Source organism: Leiobunum rupestre, chromosome 3, assembly GCF_980474605.1.
Source record: "Leiobunum rupestre chromosome 3, qqLeiRupe1.1.hap1, whole genome shotgun sequence".
NCBI classification, from domain to species: domain Eukaryota; kingdom Metazoa; phylum Arthropoda; class Arachnida; order Opiliones; family Sclerosomatidae; genus Leiobunum; species Leiobunum rupestre.
The window spans coordinates 42,827,727-42,852,021 of NC_143386.1; the positions used below are offsets into that span (position 1 = coordinate 42,827,727).

Sequence of the window (24,295 nt, forward strand, 5' to 3'; positions counted from 1 at the left end):
TGGTTTTTCAAGATTTCAAGATTTATTAATAGGCCCGTGTAAAATACAACTCTTTTGAAACAGGTCAAGGGCAAGACCAAAAGAACTCTATAATGTCGACCTCTTTTTGATATTCCCAATTCTCCCGTTGCATAATGGTGTCACGTTAACATTGTCTTTCCGCACGACTCCCTACATGTTTCTCCATGATGGAACGTAAAATGGATTGCCAGATCCAGCGACTGTAGTGCATTTTAACGGGTTTGTTATCGTAAGTGTGCGGGATATCGAATCAATTTAACAGATTTTTTTCTACCTTTTCCTGTTATCGCTTACAAAATATTTGACAAAAGAATTAAATTTGTGAAATATTTCTCTAAATAAATAAATTAATTAAGAATTATTGTATAAAACACTCAGAAAAAGGCGTCAGCTTGGTATCCCTCACAGAAATTTTAAATGGATTGTCAAAATTCTTACAGAAATCTATCGAAAATCTGAGGCTTATTTTGTTCTATAAATTTCCGTGTAAATATTTCTATAGAAAATACCTCGAATGGTCCAGGTTTTTCATGTTTATTTTAAAATAGGATACTTATCACATTTCTATAGGATTCTTATCACATTTCTATAGGATTCTTAACACATTTCTATAGGATTCTTAACACATTTCTATAGGATTCTTAACACATTTCTATAGGATTCTTAACACATTTCTATAGGATTCTTAACACATTTCTATAGGATTCTTATCACATTTCTATAAGATTCTTATCACATTTCTATGGGATTATTATTACTATTCTGTAGGATTCTTATAACATTTCTATAGAATTCTTATTACATTTATGTAGGTTTCTGATCAAGTCATTACTATAGGATTCTTATCACATTTCTGTATGATTCTTATCACATTTCGAAATATCTGGGTTTTTTCATGTCTATAGAAAAATTGCCCAAACATTCTACAGGCTTTAAATAAATTTTGTTTATTTTTCGATAGGATTATTATCACATTTCTATAGAATTGTTGTAGAATATTTTGGTAAGGGAAGAGCTTAAAATACGGTTAGCTAATCTTACGCAAGAGCGCGTCTGAAGCTATAGAAGGCATCGTGGAAGCCGTTTGTTTATTTAACGCGAGGAAGCCTGCGTGTCGGTATAAGCCTTCGCTATTCCGTATGATAAGGAACACCGCTGGAGTAATTCAAAAGGGGGCGCCACTGTCAGAAGAATGCGAATGGAGGCGAAGAAAGGGAGACAGATTCCCGTATATTCAAATTGGACGTTTGTAGCTCGTTATTTCGCGGATTCCAAGAGTGCTTGGCTGCTCTCAATGGAGCGTTGCCCGAAGCGATTATCACTTTCTAGGCAACAAGCCAAACCACCGAGAACTGTCGACTCTCCCCGCTAGAAGGCGCTCTTTAAAATTATGTCCCTCTTTTAATCTACTAGTGATATACCGTGTGTTCCGCTCGGTTAAATTACGACACCCAACATTTAAGTGTCGTCTGTCTCTTATATTTATCGTTTTCTAATGATACTCCGTGCTGGCCCGTTACGTATGTTTTAGGGTTAACTACAAATAACCTACTAAATATAGAACCAATTCTAAAAGAGTTCTTTCAACTTGGTACGGAAGAATATTTTTTGTTCAAGAACAATTAATGTTCGACGCCTTAGGAACCTTCCAAAAACGATAATTTAAACTCGTACCCTAGATTCGAAATCACTCTCTCGCGCGTTGCCGATAGCGTTTACCCACTTCCTTCTGGAACTCAGAAAAAATTCGCTCCTTGGTTTGCGCCTTACCGCAACCACGGTCAACTTCGATCACGCGGTGCCGCGCTATATAGCGCGTGATCGAAGTTGGCCGTGCCACAACCGATGGAGCCCGATTTTTCTGAGGTCACGTGCCGGAAAAGGGTAAACGCTTCGTAACAAAACCGTCAATGGGAAAGCTCTCAGTATTCAAATCTAGGGTACGAGTTTAAATTATCTTTGCTTCCAAGCAGCGTTGAAAACCGTACTATAATTATAGTACATTTCGATGATATTACCTGACAATTTTATCCGTACTATAATTTCAAACGAGTACTATACAGGGTGTTTCAAAAGGTTAATAAAAAATTTTAAGGAGTTGTAGGGGGTGAGTTGAGAAGTATGCCTGTGTTTTCCCCATTTTCCTACGATGAGTGAAAAGAGCGCCAGAGAGCTTCCAAGTGTGGCCTACTAGCCCCTGGAAGTATAGGCTGCAACAAGCGTAAAACCAAGCAGCAGGGAAATGCGAACATTAGGGTTTGGGTTCGTATGATAGGTAAAAAAGGACTTTGTAAACAAATCGAGGTAACCAACGTAAAAAGGTAAACTTAAACAGTTTTTAAAGTCCCCGCTGCTTGCTTTGGCGCTTGATGCAGCCTACTTCCAGGGGCTAGTAGGACACACTTTGAAGCGCTCTGTCGCTCTTTTAACTCATCGTAGGAAAATGGGGAAAAAACAGGCATACTTCTCAACTCACCCCCTACAACTCTTTTTGCGATAATTTTACTATATTTCCGATATTTGTGTCCAATTAAAGAAATTTTTTAAAGTTCCTTTCTTGTAACTTAAGAACACAGTTTCCCGTCTGTTATATTAATCTTAGTAGGCTAAGAACTGAAATATTATACTCCTTGGAGTGTTTGGTTTGTACCATCTTAGACTAGCATTTACGGCGGACTAATCAAGTGTGTTGTAGGCCGTGGAACTTGGAAGTGGGTGCCAACTATGATCAAGTGCTACCACGCTAAAGCTAGTAATCAAAGTTGCTCTAACACTTCATTTTACTGCCACAAGAGGACGCATACACCTTTATTTTCGCAATAGACCCTTCAACAAATTCCTAGCTAATCTAGCCAATTCTTTCGCAAAGACTATGGCTTACAAGTCAAACAATGACTTAGCCCTACATCACATTTGTATCTTTATAGAAAAATTCAATAAACTTGAAATCTTCTGATTCATTCCCTATTATCATAAGTAACATAATAAACATAAGTATGGCACAAAGCGAATTCGGTTAATGATAGTCTGTCGTGGAGTCATTGCGAAATAAGAAGTTTCCGAACAGGAAACTCGTCCCTTCCTACTCTTTCCGTTGGCCAAATAGTTGGTTAGTTTGATGACGAGAAATACGAGCGTACACGCGTTTAGGTTTGAAATTAAAAAAAAAAACTTACTTCTGAATTGGTGACAGTGTTGATAATAGTTATTATTACCTTCCGATTCAATAATTCATCATTATTTTCCCAAAGTAAGCGTTATTTACACGTTTGAAAGCATTTCAGTTTTCAATAGACATTGGCTGGTCCAACGAAAAGGCTGCCGCCGAACCGTCTGCGATTCTACTGGCATCCTCCAAATACTATGTTTATTATGTTACTTTTGCTTTTATGTATAAGATAAACCGTAACAGTTGTTAAACGATTTTTTGCTTCTTCTCTATGGGACATGACGATAGGTATTTTAAGTTTATCCAACTAGCGCGTTCAACGAGCAAGTTTATTTGTTGAGTTTAATAAACGTAGGTTTGTTGAACACGCACGTAGAAGATTTCTGCTGGCCGCCATTTTGATTGTTTCATTTTTAACGGGCTTCGATCGTTTTGGTGTTCTTTAACTATTAACGTCACGATATGCAACCGGATCGAACGATTATGCATACGGATGGATCGGATTATTTTACGATGTTGGTTGTTGAACGCAGTCTATATAACACTACTTCAGTAGCACTTGCGACTGCGGCCTTGGTTTGGTTTAGTTTGTTGTTGAATATTTTGATTATGTTCAACCCTTACTACTGCCGGGAGTAGTGGCGTACTCCTGTAATCCCAAGCGTCTGGGAGGCAGAATTTGTGGATGGCTGTTTGAGGAAGACCAGCAATCCCCAAACGGGTGGTCGGAATACTTCCGCCACGGGTGTCCCCACCCTGTCCCCACGTATCCCCCCGTTGGCGTGGCCGTTACACATATCTCGCCCTGATTAATCAAATGGACGAGAGGACTGAATTGTCCCACACGTCACAATCGATTTAATAAAAACCCTTAATACTGATGTTGCCAAAAGTGCGACGCACTAATTCTATTTATGTATAGTTGAGGTACGCTACATGGGGACAGCATATTTCGAATTATATCAATATTATATATGGGATATTTACACAATCAATAATATATCATTATTTCACTGCATACAATGGTTTGTTTAAACATTTACTCGATAAATGACTAAGGTTACTCAGTCATATCTACATATTTAAACGAGCAACTTCGTTTGCAAGTTTGCAAGTTCGAGACAGATCCAGTCAAACCCTCGTCCAGCCATACCCAAAGGCTTTGTTTCACGCCAAGACGCGGGAGCCACCGTTGCGGCAATTTCCCCTTATTATGATCTCCATTTAAGCTCACTATATCCGCCATCATGAAATCGGGGCGAAAATCAATGAGAAAATTGTACTCCGAAATCTCAAAATCATTCTCTGATTTCTGGAATCACTTTCAAATATTAAATCCCGTACCCAAAATTTGTCAACTTTTATCGGACCCCTCGCTGATATATCAATGTCGCGTTAATATTTCCTTTATATTATTGCTGTATTTCGAAATATAGACTCTAAAACGCACTTCCCCAATCGACCGCCATTACCTTACAGTCTACGGGGAAACGTTTCTAATAAGAGTGTATACTCACTTCACATTAGACCACGACTCCGCCGAGCTGATCGATTTTGAAAGGGGCGCCGCCGTCGATTTATAATATATTTCAGACAGGGCTACCAGGTTTTCCGTTGATATCAGTCTCTTTCCCAAAAATAATTCTTTCTTTACCACGTCTGTGGCTTCGTGTTTCGTAACCACCCGATTGGATCAGGACCTAGAAAAGGGATTGCGAAAACGTCCCACAACGAAAACGAAATTTCATATAAACGCCACCGCCGACAAAATAGTCGGCTCACGCCAATATCGCCGCCGCCGATGGAAAATCACGGAATCGCCGCCGCCGCTCAGAATTTCGCGGCGTTGGGGTCATCTTAGCTATATATAAAACAATAAAATTTCTGATTGGCCAATTAAAACTTCCAATTTATTTGGTACTTTTCTTGCTGTAACTATGTGGAAAAATGTACTGCCTACTTATAAACAACCATTAGAGTGATAGTCGGTCCAAATTGGCGGTGCTGAAACTTCCAATTTAACCCCATTTTCAAGGTCGGGATCACTGGTTCCGAAAAACAATCGATAAAAGGGCTACGCGACGAGACAAAAAATGGGCTTTAAACTTAACTAAATCAATAATTTTAAAGTGGATTAAGAATCTATTATTTTCAAATATGCAATTCAGCTCTTTTCAAAACAAAATCTAATTAAAAGTAAGTTTAATAAAAGTATAACACACTATTACTTTGAACTTATTAAAAATGTTTTTCCCTGACACACACCATGGAAAAATACACATCTTTAAACTGTCTGTAGAAAAGCCCTACTGGATTGTTCCTACTAAAACCTCATCTTTAACCTGTCTGTAGAAAGTCCTACTGCATGGTTCCTACTAAAACCTCATCTTTAACCTGTCTGTAGAAAGTTCTACTGCATGGTTCCTACTAAAACCTCAGCTTTAAACTGTCTGTAGAAAGTCCTACTGCATGGTTCCTACTAAAACCTCATCTTTAACCTGTCTGTAGAGAGTCCTACTGCCTGGTTCCTACTAAAACCTCATCTTTAACCTGTCTGTAGAAAGTCCTACTGCATGGTTCCTACTAAAACCTCATCTTTAACCTATCTGTAGAAAGTCCTACTGCATGGTTCCTACTAAAACCTCATCTTTAACCTGTCTGTAGAAAGTCCTACTGCCTGGTTCCTACTAAAACCTCATCTTTAAACTGTCTGTAGAAAGTCCTACTGCATGGTTCCTACTAAAACCTCATCTTTAACCTATCTGTAGAAAGTCCGACTGCATGGTTCCTACTAAAACCTCATCTTTAACCTGTCGTTAGAAAATCCTACTGCCTGTTTCCTACTAAAACCTCATCTTTAACCTGTCTGTAGAAAAGTCCTACTGCATGGTTCCTACTAAAACCTCATCTTTAACCTGCCTGTAGAAAATCCTACTGCCTGGTTCCTACTAAAACCTCATCTTTAACCTGCCTGTAGAAAATCCTACTGCCTGGTTCCTACTAAAACCTCATCTTTAACCTGTCTGTAGAAAATCCTACTGCCTGGTTCCTACTAAAACCTCATCTTTATCCTGTCTGTAGAAAGTCCTACTGCATGGTTCCTACTAAAACCTCATCTTTAACCTATCTGTAGAAAGTCCGACTGCATGGTTCCTACTAAAACCTCATCTTTAACCTGCCTGTAGAAAATCCTACTGCCTGGTTCCTACTAAAACCTCATCTTTAACCTGCCTGTAGAAAATCCTACTGCCTGGTTCCTACTAAAACCTCATATTTAACCTGCCTGTAGAAAATCCTACTGCCTGGTTCCTACTAAAACCTCATCTTTAACCTGCCTGTAGAAAATCCTACTGCCTGGTTCCTACTAAAACCTCATCTTTAACCTGTCTGTAGAAAATCCTACTGCCTGGTTCCTACTAAAACCTCATCTTTAACCTATCTGTAGAAAGTCCGACTGCCTGGTTCCTACTAAAACCTCATCTTTAACCTGCCTGTAGAAAATCCTACTGCCTGGTTCCTACTAAAACCTCATCTTTAACCTGTCTGTAGAAAATCCTACTGCCTGGTTCCTACTAAAACCTCATCTTTAACCTGTCTGTAGAAAGTCCTACTGCATGGTTCCTACTAAAACCTCATCTTTAACCTATCTGTAGAAAGTCCGACTGCATGGTTCCTACTAAAACCTCATCTTTAACCTGTCGTTAGAAAATCCTACTGCCTGGTTCCTACTAAAACCTCATCTTTAACCTGTCTGTAGAAAAGTCCTACTCCAGGGCTTCTACTAAAACCTCATCTAGAAAGTTTCTACTCTATGAAATTTGATATAGGTGCTACTATAATACTACTTTTAAATCTGAAATAGCTGGAATGGAAAATTCCTCAAACTGTTATACTTTAAGGCGAAAAAATTAAAAGATGGCAAATCGTGTAAAGAAAATAAACGCTTTCATCAAACTATTTGAAACGAATGGTCGAGGGGCTAACCACTCTTAGAAATTCTGTACACCGGATTACGCTTAGATTAGCACTGCCAAAGGCAGTGACTTCAAAGATTACGCGTAATCCCATTAGTACAGTCAAAGGTACGGCTCTGTACACCGATTACGTGGAGTGATCACCCCCTCGCGAATGGTATAAGAAATAAGATAAATACAAATGAAAATGCGAGACAAAATAAACGATAAACAATATTTTTGAAATTACCTCGAGAACTTCTTACAAAAGATCGACGCGACATCACAAAAATAACTCGACTAAAAATAAAGAGTTTGTGGAAAGCCATCGTAAAATAATATAAAGGGAAAAAGTTACTGCACAACCTCCAACGTCCAAGAAAAACTTTTGAAATGAAAAAATAACCAACAATAGTTAAAGCCGTGTCAGACGAAAAAGTTTTCGTCATATCTTTCGAAGAAAAAGTCTTTTTTCAACGCAAAAAACGAGGGTTCACCCATGGACACCCCGTTCCCATGTTATTAAAGACCCTTGTTAAATGCTCTTCCTCTTTTTATCCCCCCCGACAGAATTTTACTCGGGTTAAAACGTCACAAAAAGGAAACGGCTACCGCCATATATAGTATATAGTTTTCAATATCATCTAAGAATTTTGAAAAAATTAGCAGACGGTTCTATGTCTGTTTTTACAACGGTCTTTTTTCCCGCGACAATACGTTTTATGATAGTTTTTTAGCATTAGATTATATTTTGATTGGGAAAAATGAACAACTCTGCGTATGTAAATCGTGTAAAAGTGATTCAAGATACAGCATATGAGTGGAGTATGTTTTATACCATTCCCTAAACCCTAAATCATCATCATCTATAAAATAAAACCAATATTACAATAAAGAAATTCGGAAATTGATAGCGATAAAAAGGCTGTTTATTAAGCCTTGGTAAACACTTACCAGAAATAAAATTGACATCCAATTATCTTTGTCCCTTTTTTTAGGTGGATAAATGAACATCGTTTCATAAGTTAATGAAGAAAAATTCATTTTCTATTTAGTTCAAATTAAGAAGGGCAATTCAAGCTAATTTAAATCCGAAAAATGAAACTGTACACGCCACAACATGGTAGTCACATTGACTAGGTTTTTGACTTGTTCACCCCCCCACCCCCTTTTTCCTCCTTCCCGTTTGACCCTAGTTTTCCGTTAGTTCTTAACTATACCGCCAGAGTGCACATTTAACAATCGCCCGAAGCAAATATTCGGGAACGGGGTGTCCCTGTGTTAATTAGTCCATGGTTCACCGAAGACAGTAAATATAAATGTTTGCAGATGACGCGAACATCTGACTGAAGTGTTTGCCAAAAACACTACAATCACAAAAAGAACTTTTCATTACTATCAAACCTAAATCCCATTGCAACAATCGCTTATATTTTTCCTTCAAAATTATATTGGAATGAAAAAGACTAAAATAATTATTCAGGCGCATCTTCAGGCCTAAATTCAAAAGACCGCGTTTGGAAAGTCCGTTTTCACCTTCGTCATGTGATTTCCTAGAGGGCGTGTCGAACAGTTTTTTGAGCCAAAGTCCAAAACAATACGCTCTACTCTTCTGCCCTTGCTGAACATGTTAATCTAAACCCAAATCACACTATCGAGTTTAAAAATATAAAAATTTAATAAAGCTGGATAATGTAATTAAATAAAATATTCGTGAATCACTAGAAACAGATATAACGGACCAGGTGCGGTGTTCGACACGCCCTCTAGGAAATCAAATGACGAAGGTGAAAACGGACTTTCAAAACGCGGTCTCTTGAATTTAGACCTGAAGATGCGCCTGAATAAAACGCGAAACTAGTCGTCATTAACGACATATGTATATATGTTTTTAATCTTTTATTACGTAAATAAAGTTGTCAATTTTTTAAAAATTTTGGTTAACAACTAAAATCCTTTATAAAATCATAAGTAAAATAACTTCCGAACATAAATAAGTGTGACAAAGCGATTATTTTATATTCCTTTGCTGTTATAATTATCTCCAAATAGGTGTTAAATTCGGAACTGAATACTAAGTCGATAGATTTTTTAACTCTTTTCCAGTCAAATCGATGTACACTTGGCTTCTATACAAACTAAAATTAAATTAAATCATAATGAAATTTAATTACCATTAATTTCTTTAGATTGATCAGATTAACTTTGTATTATAATTTTTTAAACCTAATTTTATACTTTTTATACTTACGTTGAAATACATTATGTAGTTAAAATCAATAATTAAAAAAAACACTTTAAATAATGATTTGAAAAAACTTTAAAAATTAAAATTGGGGGAATACACCTGATGTATAAAATAAAATAAAATAATAAAAGTAAAACACAATAGCTCCCAAATGGGCTTTTGTTTCAAATGCCCATTTTAAATTCGGTGATAGCAAGTTTTATTCGGCGAATATTTTCTCTCAACTGTTCAAATGGAGAGAAATTAGTATTAATGGCTGTTCCGTAACTGCACCGGAGCACCGGAAAATTTTATTTGGGAAAATAATAGAGTAAGCCGCGACTATTTTCGATAAGGCAATGTGAAAAGTGCGTGTGTCCGTGCAATATGTAGGTCAGACGGCGATAAAGGTAGCGCAGATCACAGTGTACTCACACTCGATCCACATTGACAGTCGTTTCTTTGTGACGTAAACAGCACAAATATAATCCTGTTATTTTATATTTATCGTAAACAACATTAAAATGTGATTAAATATATCACAGAGACTGATGCGTTTAACGGGTTTTTTTGGAAGTAATTTAATTTATTTCCTAAAATTTCTTCTTTATTTTTAACATTATCTAATCGTCTCTTGAGTTAATAGCCCTATATTGATAGGATTTTATTCGCTCGAAGCATGCAACTTTGAGGGTTGCTTTTCGGGGGATAAATTGTGCGGGGCATAATTTGTCATGACTTTCCAAAATATGGTGTGTAAATCGGTAAATATCAATACGCCGTGGCAAATTTACACTTTAAGGGCGTCAGATCTGAAGAGGTATATTAGATACTTTTGATAATCCCTTACTAAAATGGCTGATCAAATTTTGAACTAATGATTTTATCAAAAATTGGACCGATCAAATGGTGATAATAATTTGATCAAATATTTTTTATAAAAAGTTTATGAAATATTGTTTTATAAAAATTTTATGAAATATTGTTTTATAAAAATTTTATGAAATATTGGTTTATAAAAATTTTATGAAATATTGTTTTATAAAACTTTTATGAAATATTGTTTTATAAAAATTTTATGAATTATTGTTTTATAAAAATTTTATGAAATATTGTTTTATAAAAATTTTATGAAATATTGTTTTATAAAAATTTTATGAAATATTGTTTTATAAAAATTTTATTAAATATTGTTTTATAAAATTTTTATGAATTATTGCTTTATAAAAATTTTATGAAATATTGTTTTATAAGAATTTTATGAAATATTGTTTTATAAAAATTTTATGAAATATTGTTTTATAAAAATTTTATGAAATATTGTTTATCAAAATTTAATCAAATATTGTTTATCAAAATTTAATCAAATATTGTTTATCAAAATTTAATCAAATATTGTTTTATAAAAATTTAATCAGATATTGTTTTATAAAAATTTAATCAGATATTGTTTTATAAAAATTTAATCAGATATTGTTTTATAAAAATTTAATCAGATATTGTTTTCAAATAGAATTTTATCAAATACAATTTTATAAAATTCTGATCAAATAGAATTTTTATCAAATACAATTTTATAAAATTCTGATCAAATAGAATTTTTATCAAATACAATTTTATAAAATTCTGATTAAATAGAATTTTATCAGAATTTTATCATATTTTGATAAATTACATTTGATTATGTTAGATTTGATCATATTCTGAAAAATTACATTTGATTAAGTAAGATTTGATCATATTCTCATAAATGACATTTTATTTAGTAAGATTTGATCATCTTCTGATAAATGACATTTTATTAAGTAAGATTTGATCATCTTCTGATAAATGACATTTTATTAAATAAGATTTGATCGGATCAAAGTTTGATAAATGACATTTTATTAAATAAGATTTGATCGGATCAAAGTTTGATAAATGACATTTTATTAAATAAGATTTGATCGGATCAAAGTTTGATAAATGACATTTTATTAAATAAGATTTGATCGGATCAAAGTTTGATAAATGACATTTTATTAAATAAGATTTGATCGGATCAAAGTTTGATAAATGACATTTTATTAAATAAGATTTGATCGGATCAAAGTTTGATAAATGACATTTTATTAAATAAGATTTGATCGGATCAAAGTTTTATAAAAAATATTTGATTAAATTATATTTCGATCAAATACCACTTCTGTTGAATAAATTTTGCAAATTTGATCAACCATTTTCGTAAGGGATATAGACTGGATATGTAGGAATAGCTTTATAATGGAAATTAAATCAAAGACACTTCAAATATTCTACAACTAGACGTCTACTCTCGCGTCTACTCGTTCTTCCTAACGTATCAATTAACCTTCCACAAGATATCGCCTTTGTTAGAAAGGAAATGTCTTGTGGATGGAATTAAGGAGAGGCTGTTGAGGTATAGATTTTACATTAGGCGAGTCTAAAAAGCAGTCTAGCCTGCTAATTTAAATGCGACGAGTATAATTCAGAAGTGGTTTCGTTTACTTTCAACAAGGATGTACTTTCAGCGTAACAGAAAATATAAATCCGCAACTTTAGCCTTTGTCTTCAAAGAGGAATATTAGAGAGGTTAAGCCAGCATCCGAAAACGTGAAGGGGGAACTTGTAGGAGTAAAGACGTAGCTTTGTGTGTCCAGCCTGCACCTTCTACAAGTTATCTCTAGACGTTTTCTGGACCTGGCTATTCTCTGTTCACTAATTAATTCTGTGCTTCAGTAATTTAACATCAAACAAAATCGCTTTTACCTTTGAAGTTTTGAAGCGAAAATCTGTAATAAACAGAGGGAAGGTTATCAAAGATTTAAAAACGTTCCCATTTACTGATTAAGATACTGAAGTGCGGACGAAGTTCAAAGTAGATATTTTCCACCAGGGATTTCATCTTTAAAGAATCTAGAGATAATTAACCAGTATAACTTCGCTTATTATACAACAAACATTGCGGATGAAAAACCGCATTTAGTGTTTATTAAGTTTAATCAATTCTCTAAATTGAAGTTAAACAATTTTGTACCGTGAATATTTAGATTTAAAATAACATTCGGGGCAGTAAAAGTTGAAAAATGAGATCGTGATGGCAAAATGAGACCGAGTTGGTAAAATGCGATCGAGTTAGCAAAAGGGAATCGAGTTGGTAAAGTAAGACCAAAGTTGGTAAAATAAGACTTGAGTTGACAAAATAGGGTCAAGTTGGCAAAATAAGATCTAGTTGGCTATATGAGATCGAGTTTTGAAAAAATAAGATCGAGGTGGTAAAGTGAGATCGAGTTGGCAAAATGAGATCGAGTTGGCAAAATGAGATCGAGTTGACAAAATGAGATCAAGTTTTGGCAAAATAAGACCGCGTTGGTAAAATGAGATTGAGTTGACAAATTGAGATCGAGTTGGGCAATTTATATCGAGTTGGTAAAATGAGATCGACTTATCAATTTGAGATCAAGTTGGCCAAATAACAATATTGCATTGGCAAAATTAAATCTAGTTGGTAAAATGAGATCGAGTTGACAAAATGAGATCAAGTTTACAAAATTAAAATTTGCGTTCTTTAATGTATTTTCTCTATACATTCAAAAAACTTTGAATAAGACTAGTACTGTTTTCAATATAAGATTCTTCCTTAATAAAATTGCACAAAATTTTACAATCTACATTTAAGATATCCAATTTATCTACATCACTGGCGAATGTATCTTTGCAGGATTTATCTGCTTTTACAACATACGTTTCGGGGGGAAAATATCATTAAAGGAACACATAATCACATGAAATAATTCCGGTAGCTCCTCCTCTTCCGTGTCTCGTGGTAGTAGAAACAACGAATGATAATTTAGCATTTTCTAAGATTTATTTCTAAAACTATTTAATCTAGAAATTAAACTAATTAATTAAATAAATAAATATCCTTACGTAGTGTAATATTTGAGTTAAGAGGAGACACACTATGAACTGCATTGCAAAGGCTGATAAAATTAGCGAATAAGTAGATTAGTCCATTATAAAAAGGGATAAAAAATTTTAAGAAATTTAAAAACTTGATCTTCGAGCAAACAAAAAGACGCGAAACTCGGACCAAATAGATCTTCGAGTGAAAAATTAATGAATTTAAATAAAATAGCCAAAAAATCCAACGGTAGACCGGTTTCATCCTATTTGAAACTCGTCAGTACCGTGCGGAAAATCTGGCTTGGGACTTTTACACCAAAAAGAGAAACTAAGCCTAAACGTTAAAAATTTCAAAACGCGTTGCGTAGCAACGGAAAGCCAAATATTTAATATTTGAGCCTAAAGAGAGATTTTGTTGGTATTTTATCTTCCAATAAAAATTTAAACGATTTCTTTTTAAACGAATGCTCCACTCGAAAAATGTCCAAAATTAAATTTCGGTGACGTACAGGCAAAGTTGTGCAAAAATAAATTATTAAAAATTTAATTTCGGATAACGAATAAATTTGCCTTACAATTTTGACCACTCGTTCCTTATGGCTGCAATATAAATATTAAATATGTTTTTATGACTTTAAGCTAAATTGCCATATACTAGAGAAACAGTAAAATATCGAACGCGCCAGACCATAGTTATTACGGCTTTCTCGACGCAAGAACCTGGTAAATGACCATTTTGAAAATTAGTGTAAACGAAAATTGTACACCTGCTGTAAAACTTCTAGCTTCACAAAAACCATTCCTTGATTACATCAAAGGTAATATTTGACCTTGTACCTAGAGGTCGGTAACGGTTAATCATTATCCATGATTAAATTGTAAAAAAAAAAACAATTTACCGGTTAATATTTCGGAAAATTATTAAAAAATATGTATTATTCGTAAAATTTGAACTTTTTATCGAAAAAAACGTCGTTTTTTCGATTAATTTTACAAATTTACCAAAACATTAATCGGATAATACAGAAATATAAATTACTTGATCAAAACGTTTTACGAATAATTTTGATAGCTTTATCTATTGAATAAAAGTTAACCATCCCCGACCTCTACTTGTACCCTATACTAGCTCTCAATAGCGCTTACCCACTTCCTGCCGGAACCCCGAAAAACTTAGTTCCGTAGTTACCATGGTAATCAATTATAGATAGTGCTAATCACTTCATTAAGAAACCGTCAATCAGAAAGCTTTGCGAGTTCGAATCTAGGGTATGGAGCTCTATATTTTTAAAATTAACCCATGCTCTACATTGAAAAGAATGTTTACTTAAAAAAAAATTAGCAATTCATTAGATAATACTGCCTCAGAGTAATTTAATTATACCCCCCCTCCCACGCGCAAGTTTCTTCTTAACTTATGTGGATTGGGGAGATGTTTTATACCTTATTTATATCTGTAAAACCTCGAAAATGCAGCAATAAATTAAATTAATAATTTTATATTTGATGATATACACCTGTAAATAGCACTTACATTACCTTATTAAATAACAAACATTTCGAAAACATGTGGTGGGAACTTTTAGATATGTATAAAACAACGTCTACTCGTCTACAAGCTTTATTAATAATATAAACTGGAATTTAAAGAAATGCCATTTACAGGGTTTTGGCAGTGGGACAGCCGGTTACGGAGATAGCTATATTGCTCCACCAAATAGCGTATATCTCACGTTTTGTTTTCAATTTTTGCAGTCGAGAAGCGAGCGTCGTCAGAGAGCAAGTTTTCGATCGACCATTGGCTTGTACGAGTGCAGATGGAGCGTCCGCAGCCCGAATGAAGTAGGCTGATAAAATTTTATGACTATTGCTCTTCCGAATGGCAGCCTCTCCTGCCGTGTTAATTATCGTGGCATGCTATCAGTATTTTCCAAGTCGGGAATCGAGAGTCAAAAGTTCGACCATTACAGTAAATCACGAGAGAATATTTTCTGATTTTGATGTTAACAGTCCGAAAACTAAATTTATGATTATTAACTAGAGTTTCGTAGTGGAAAATCATTAGAAATATTTTATTGTTTACTTAAGTTGGTTTAATAGTTTAGCAATTAAGTCATAGTTTTTAAAACGAATGTTGGTTCATTTTTGTCCCCAGAAAACACTTTTGATGATTTTTCTTAAAAGTGTCCCCAGACCTGTTGTAGTGGCAGCTAGGAGCAACAAACACAACGCCCCACACAAAGAAAACGCAACCCGTCAAAAGTCGTGCGTTTTCTTGCGTATATTTTTCATTGGTTAGACGTTTTAGCGCCTGCTGCCGTCGGAAGGGGAAAATTCAGAAATTGTCTTCCCGCTTTCCGTAAAACGTTCAGCCTAAAGGTTTGTCTCCCTATGAAATTTGTACACAACACTGCGTTAGTGTGTTTAAATGCTAGCTGCGTTCTCCTTGTGTTTGTTGCTCTTAGGTGGCAGTGACAAAAATGTTTTCACCCAACAATATTTAACTTCGATTTTAGTCAGAAAAACAAAGTAAACCAGAGTTTATAATAATATTCATATTTTAAATAATTAAAAATAATCGAAAATATATTTACTATGATTTACGAAATAAAATATGGGTCACGCGTCATAAATAAAACTGTCTTATAATATGATTGGGCATTAAAATGACACCGGATGACTATCTCGCTATCAATAACACATATTTTTAGTACGCCTTGAAAATCTCAACCAATGAGCTCAAACACACTAGGTTTAACTAACCGATGCCAAAGACATCTATTGAGACGTCGAGGCAGTACACAAGAATATTTACTATAATATTAGGCTTTTGGAGATACAAACGACGCGACAGACAGTATTCACGAAGTCCTCTAAAATATGAGTTACTTCGTGGGTTCAGCTCCACTCAATACGCCGTTCGAATAGGAGAGTTGCGATATGGCTTCGATTCGTAGCTTCCTACGTCTTTGCCTTTTTGTGATTGGTAAAAATATAGTTTTCAATTGTCTGGTATATATCCCGGATGTTTCACGGCATATTTGGTCCGATGTTGTTGGCCATGTTTGAAGGGCATGGTCCGATGGGTCAATGGAAGGTAACGTGGTCATATTCCGCTGTATATATATATATATATATATATATATATATATATATATAAACGATAAAGCCCCACGAAAACGCTCAGTTAAACGCTGGCCTGTAATTATTCCATTATTCATGTTCTCCACTTTGCCAGCGCAGTGGAGTTCCGTGTTTGTAGAAGTCAAAGCTGTACAACATGTTTACGAGTTAAGAGAATTTACCAGCATATATTACCACCTATAGAGGAGAGTTAAGTTAGCTAAGCTCAAAACCCCGCGGGATTCACTAATCCCGGATAATGGATCCTGAGCCTCCCGACACCAACCATCTAATCTAGTACAGTGGGGGCGATAAAGCTCAACCATATACAACTCAAATTCAAAACGGAATTGGGAGGGTATATCAGTCGGAAATTTATATTAAACAACAAAGGGCATTTTTTGGGCGATAATTCAGAGACATCCGGGAAAACTTTACCGAATTTTCGAGACCAGATTAACGGTTTTCGTTGCCTCTGCACTTGGAAATTTAAAGTCTAGACGTTTCAAATTGAAATAGAAGGTGTGAATTACAGATTTTTGGAACTAAATTTCTCGAAACTTCCAGACGTTCGCATTAGTAAATTTTCAAGTTATGTTGAAACTGTCTATTCAATTCTCTAAGCGATTGGTACAGACCAGCTTAAGTGATGAGTACTTTTCTCCTATCAGTCAAATAATCTAAATTTAAATTAAATGTTAACTAAATTAGATTAATATTCAATGTCAAGAATGTATGTTGAGACGGTTCTCATCGAGGGGCAGATCACTCCTATTTCGGGTGCATACTTAATCGGATTTATTCCGATTAAATGTAATAAATCTAGTTAATTAAATTTTTAATCCGATTTAAACACGATTTAATCTTTTTAACTTGTTTTAATCTTGTTAATCTTGATTTAATCACAAGTTAATCTTGATTTAATCACAAGTTAATCTTGATTTAATCACAAGTTAATCTTGATTTAATCACAAGTTAATCTTGATTTAATCACAAATTAATCTTGATTTAATCACAAATTAATCTTGATTTTATCACACGTTAATCTTGATTTAATCACACGTTAATCTTGATTTAATCACAAGTTAATCTTGATTTAATCACAAGTTAATCTTGATTTAATCACAAGTTAATCTTGATTTAATCACAAGTTAATCTTGATTTAATCACAAGTTAATCTTGATTTTATCACGATATAATCTGTTTAGTCGCGATTTAATCAGAATTTAATCTGTTTAATCGTGATTTAATCACATGTTAATCTGTATAATCGCGATTTAATAAGAATTTAATTGTTTAATCGCGATTTAATAAGAATTTAAATGTTTAACTGCGATTTAATCACAAGTTAATCGGTTTAATCGCGATTTAATCACAAGCTAATCTGTTTAATCGCAAGTTAATCTGTCTAATCAAGATATAATATTTTAATCGTGATTTAAGCAACTTCATCATGATAAAATCGATTTAATAACGATTAATTTTTGTAATACATTAATTTTTAATCGTGATTTAATCATCCTGATCGTGATTTAATCGGCCTAGTCACTGACTCGATTTAATCGGCCTAGTCACTGACTCGATTTAATCGTGATTTAATAATGATTTAATCCAAATAATCATTTTAATCATGGTTTAATCGGATTTAATCGATCAAGGGAGCAAATTTATTCATCGAAGTGAACTACCCTTCAAATCTCATGCTGTAATAGTAAACTCCTTCCCCATAAAAAACCAAATTAACTCGGTACCTCATTGGTTCACTTAAACTGAGGTTTTCTTACTCGATTCATTTAAATCAATGATTTTAAAAATATCATTTGATTTCAATCAGCCAACCCTATTTTTTAAACGGAGAAATAAATTATTAATTTTTCATACAGATAAAAATAAACTTCATCGAACTATCCCAAAATAAAAATAAGCGAAAAATTTCGTAACATTTTAATCTGATTGTCATATTTGTTTGTGCCTCGGTGGAGCATTATCTTTCTCCTTTAGCCCGGATCAAGAAGTCATTCGTCGGCTGACTTCTTAGTTCACTGCATTAGGATAAAAAAGTATCCAATAGATTTTTCTCTTTCAACAAAAGTGCAATGACGCGAAAGAGAGGGGAATTGAAAAAACCCTCGATTCCCTACGGCTAATTTGCTCTATAGTTAATCTCCGATGCAGGGAAAAAAGACACACCGAGAGAGTGCGCAGGAATTAATATATCAATAAAAGAAGCCAAGTAACCTAGCAAAGAAAAACAAGACGGACCAAATGGGCATAGCAAAGTTTCACTTGATTGATGATTGATTTCCAAAAACTTTCTGGGATTTCCGGTGATTCCTCACAATTATTCGGCGATTTTTTGTGCTGTATCACAATGGTTATATTATTTTTATTGATTGTTCGCAATGTTTTAGTGATTTATCACAATCATTCTGTGATTTCCAGTGAATACTCACGATTTGTACACCTAAATACTTAAAATGAGAAAAGATGGTATTTGGTGTGGAACAACAACAATTCTAATATTGGCCGCTCCATTAAATGACTTTAGATATTTCTGGCGCTAGTTAGTGAATTCTTTCTCAAATTGTTAGGGCTATTCCATAAAAATGCGTTGAGGTTATATTTCCGATAAAGGGAATAAAAACCTGCAAAGCAATCTTTATGGAAGACCCTTTCAATTTTACAAATTTTCCTGTACAGTGGCGCCAAACATTTCTAAAGCCAAAGGCAAGAGCGACCAGAGCTGCAAACATTGGTGTTCCACACCAGATACCTGCGGTTATATGCCCTTTAAGTTACTATCAACTCACATAAAACGAAAGTAATGTGACGTCTAGAGAACAGATAATTTAAAAACTTGAAAAAAATAGTCCTACATGCGTTCAAAAATTTGCCACGTTTTCGGGTCGACTCTACAAAGGCATAAGTTCGGTTATTCCATCAGATAAATATAATTTCGGAAATTTTCCAACTCTAAGGGTACAATGGGTTTATCGGTATGTCAATCTTGACTGGATCCAATGTCCAAATTCGGATCAGGACACGTGTTCAAGTTAAAATACCAATATGTTTTTATCGAAAAGGTTTACTCAAATCGGAATAAAATTGAATCTCAAATATAACACATTTTGGATAGCAATTTCCATTCAAAATCAAATTTAGATCTGCACAATTTTTGTTATAATTTTAGAAATCAAATACGATCCTCCATTTTCGTAGGGACCCCATTCCAAAAACAAATATTTTTCAAAGACCGTTCTTTGGGGGCAGTTCATTCTACAAAGTTTTCTTAAGAACGGTATAAAGGTTTTAACGGTTATTTCGGTTAATCCAAAAAAATATAGCGATAAACCAAAATAAGCAAAATTACGTTATACCACCTGAGGCTTAGCCAGAGGGAGGTTCCTGGATCAGATGCCCCTTCCAAAACGTACGGCTATATGTACCATTCTATTTTCAATTTTGCACCACCCCAGAATAAAACTCCTAGCTACACTACTATATACAACGTACGAGAGAAGTGTAACGATTTTACTTAACGTCCGCTAGACGGTTGAAGACTAAAAATAAAATTCAATTTAATACTCGCTTACGACGCCCACGTGAATCAGAATATGAGAAAGACTGTGAGAGAGCGAATTCTCGCTTTCCTGCAGTGCAGATGGCCAGGAGAAAAAGCTGGGGCGGTAAAAAAATCGTGGAAAAAAAGGGCTATATTGGAAATAATTTTCTTTTAAAGGCTACTGTCGGAGGAAAGACTGTAAAGAAAAAGATTCAAAGGAGCGAGCCATTTAATGGGCACGTGGGAGAGGGAAATTGGGCACGAGAATTGCTTCCTCATTATTTCTTCAAAAACTAAACGGGCCGCAATTACAGTCTCGATTCGACTCTTGGGGCGCCAATTCTTGACTCGGATAAAAAAGCATCTTTAACGTTCGCTTGCCTGTTTTCTTCTGGATCATTTTCTTTGCAATTTTAATACAAAAAGAAATTAAGAAACTCTGTTTTTTATAAAAGTCCCGTTAACGCCCTGATATTTAAACACCGAAACTAATGCCCCCATTATTGTTAACACCATTTTCTTCTTAATTTTTAAATTTCAATGACATGCACGCAACAATGGGTTTCATCTTAGGAAATTTTAAAATAATACTTCCTGTGCAAGGGAGGGAAAAATGTATTTTTTAGTGGACCGGGCTGATTCACAGCTAGAGGGGGTTTGGGAGAAAAGCTAAAATTCGTCTCACTAACAAGGAAAACTACCCAAAGTGTTTATCTCCGATTTGGCTCAAACTCGGGGGGTTGGTAGATCTTCATTTCACTTGAAACTAGCTAAAGGGAAAAGTTACAATTGGCTTTCGTTTTGCCATGGCAACCGAAAATTTCTTTCACAACTAAGAATGAGAATTTTAGTATTTAAAATCGCATGTGAATTTCACAGATTTTAAAGGCAAAAAATTTAAAATTTTGTTATTTATTTTGGAAAAAAACTAAACTTCAAATTCCTAAATATTTGGGTAAATTTACGTAAAATTGGATACATGTGAGTAAAATTGGGTATATATGAGCAATTTAAGTTAAATCTCGAGGATGTCTGAAAAGTCTTAATAAATAATGAAGAATGTTGAATATTTCGGATACATTGGATAAAATTAGATAAACATAAAATTAGGTTAAATGGATAAAATTTGGAAAACTTAACAATTTCGGGATTTTTCAGGTTAAATTATATAAAGTAAGATATATTTGGGAAATTTCAAGCATCTTGGTTAAATTGGGTAAATTTGGGTGAAATTCAATAAAATTGAGAAAATGGATGAAATTGGGTAAACGCTTGAAGTTTGGGTTACAAGGAAAATTAAATTAAAAATCAAATGAATTGCAAATATTTCAAGCATTTTGGATAAAACTTAGGAAAGTTGCGTAGAATCCATAAAAAAATTGGGAAAATTGGGTAAATTCATATTTTTGGTTTATTCACGTTAAATAGTTATTTATTTTTTAATAAATATTGGGAAATTTGAAGCATTATAGGTAAATTTTAGTCATGTTAGGTAAAATCCATAACAAATGGGAAAATATGTGTATCGTTGATATCTTTCATTCCTTCGCATTTACTAAGACTTTTACATAAGTTAATATCACTACACGACGTAATTTTTACATTTACACATATGTAGGCGTAGTGAAGGGAGTATCCAGTATTTTATTTCGGGTGGGGTAACAAAAGCTGTCCTTCTTGGGCGTGATGATATTATAACCTGTACATCTTTCATTTTTATGACTAGCTTAATGGAGGTACAATAAACGTAAGATCTCTTTAGGAGGACAAAATGATGGCCTTTATTGAACCATTTTATCAACAAAAGGGACACGGGGCAATCGGCAATTACAGTCAGCAACTAGCGTAATAAACTGGCGCTATTTTACCATTTAGTTTTATATATGGCGAATCTAAGAATAACACTTAAGTACTAATTAAGTCAGAGTCAATAGACGAATAACACTTAAATACCTTCGCCAGTCACCGCGTCGAACAAATAAAACATCGAATAAACAGAACCTTAATTAAGTCACAGTCAATAGACAAAATCCAAGAATCCATTTGAGCTTCGACATTGGCAGCATTTTAAAATGTTCGTATAGAAATCGGGAGAATACAAGCGGGTCCTCAATGGTCCAGAAAATCCCATTTTCCAAATCGGCCTAGGTTCTTCTTCTTCGAAAACAAGTCAGGTTCAACGAACGACCGGAAGGGGTCAGCACATACGCACTAATGTCGTCTGAGTCACGGTTCAATTTCAGCTCACAAAACAGAACCATTTTTCAAACCTTTTCTTTACGATCTTTTCGCTCTGTTATCGGCACATTTAGGAGCTAGACACGAGAATATATCGAAGCCCAGTTTGAAAAACAGTAAAGTAGGTTCTCATCAATTTTATTTTGTTTTTATCCTAAAAATAGAAGTCCCGTCTACGTTGAAGGGCCCATAAAAGCCATATGAAGCCATTATGATAAAATTACTTCTCATTTAACACGACTTGTATATTCTATTGTATGTTCTATTTTTAAAGAATAATAATGGAGTACAAATATAAAGTGCTTCAACGACAAATTGATAATAGAAATGAAAATAAAATTGATTATTTATAGTGTTAAAAATAGAATTAATAATATAAATAAATAGTAATAGGATTAATAATATAAATAAAAAGTAATATGATTAAAAATAGAAATAAATAGTAATAGGATATTAATAATATAAATAAATAGTAATAGGATTAATAATAGAAATAAATAGTAATAGGATTAATAATATAAATAAATAGTAATAGGATTAATAATATAAATAAATAGTAATAGGGTTATTAATATAAATAAATAGTAATATGATTAATAGTGTAAATAAATAGTAATAGGATTAATAATATAAATAAATAGAAATATGATTAATAATAGAATTAAATATTAATATGATTAATAATAGAAATAAAAAGTAATAGGATTAATAATAGAAATAAATAGTAATAGGTTTAATAATAGAAATAAATAGTTATAGGATTAATAATGCATATTCAATATGGATGAAAAAGATGTTAAAATTGATTTTAAATGCATATGGCGTATAGCCATTATAATGGGAAAGAGGCTAACATATTATACCGCTTACTTAAAGGGAATTTTGTAACATCAGGGGTGGCTTTCCACGTTTTCAACTTATCTAATATTTGCCCTCTCTGTAAAAAAGTCAAAGGCACATTAGAACATTTACTTTTTATTTGCGTAGTTTCACAGTGGTTTTTGAATTGCGTAACATTATATTGGTTCAGTGATTCTAAGGACATTGAATACGGTAAATGTACAACGTTATTTTTAATTTTATCTAAACTAATAATTTACTTTTCTTACCAAAATGCTACTAATGTAAATGAAAATAACATAAAAGCGAAAATGAAATTAGCATTTTCAATCAAGCTGTTAAGATGTTGTACCCATCACTTCGAGTTAAACAAGCGAAATGTCACTAATATATTCAATGAACTGGTAAGAGCTGGAAATAAATAGTAATAGGATTAATAACATAAATAAATAGTAGTAGGATCGGGAATATAATGGTAAAATTCTGAGTTAATTTGAGAAAATAATTTGGAATAGAATTGAGAAAATATTTTGGAATGGAATTGAGAAAATATTTTGGAATAGAATTGAGAAAATATTTTGGAATGGAATTGAGAAAATATTTTGGAATAGAATTGAGAAAATATTTTGGAATGGAATTGAGAAAATTATTTGGAATAGAATTGAGAAAATATTTTGGAATAGAATTGAGAAAAGAATTTGGAATAAATTGAAAAATAATTTGGAATAGAATTGAGAATATAATATGGAATAGAATTGAGATAATAATATAGAATGGAATTGAGAGAATAACTTAGAATATCGTTAATTATCTAATTTGAATTGATAATCGAATTTGAATTGATTATCTAATTTGAATTGATATTCGAATTTGAATTGATTATCTAATTTGAATTGATAATAGAATTCAAATTGATAATAGAATTCAAATTGATTATCTAATTTGAATTGATTATCTAATTTGAATTGATATTCGAATTTGAATTGATTATCTAATTTGAATTGATAATAGAATTCAAATTGATAATAGAATTCAAATTGATTATCTAATTTGAATTGATTATCTAATTTGAATTGATTATCTAATTTGAATTGATTATCTAATTTGAATTGATTATCTAATTTGAATTGATTATCTAATTTGAATTGATTATCTAATTTGAATTGATTATCTAATTTGAATTGAGAATCTAATTTGAATGGATATTCGAATTTGAATTGATTATCTAATTTGAATTGATATTCGAATTGGAATTG

General features: G+C 33.3%; 1 protein-coding gene across 4 annotated transcripts in view; it reads left to right on the forward strand.

Annotated features, from left to right (window-relative positions):
- Positions 1–24,295, forward strand: part of LOC149951838 (G protein-coupled receptor dmsr-1-like) — a 194,679-nt gene that overhangs the window by 15,386 nt on the left and 154,998 nt on the right. For all 4 annotated transcript variants that reach the window (XM_090168284.1, XM_090168283.1, XM_090168282.1 and 1 more), the window contains exon 2: positions 15,032–15,118. The gene's annotated coding sequence lies outside the window, so the exon portion shown is untranslated. The remainder of the gene's footprint in view (positions 1–15,031; positions 15,119–24,295) is intronic.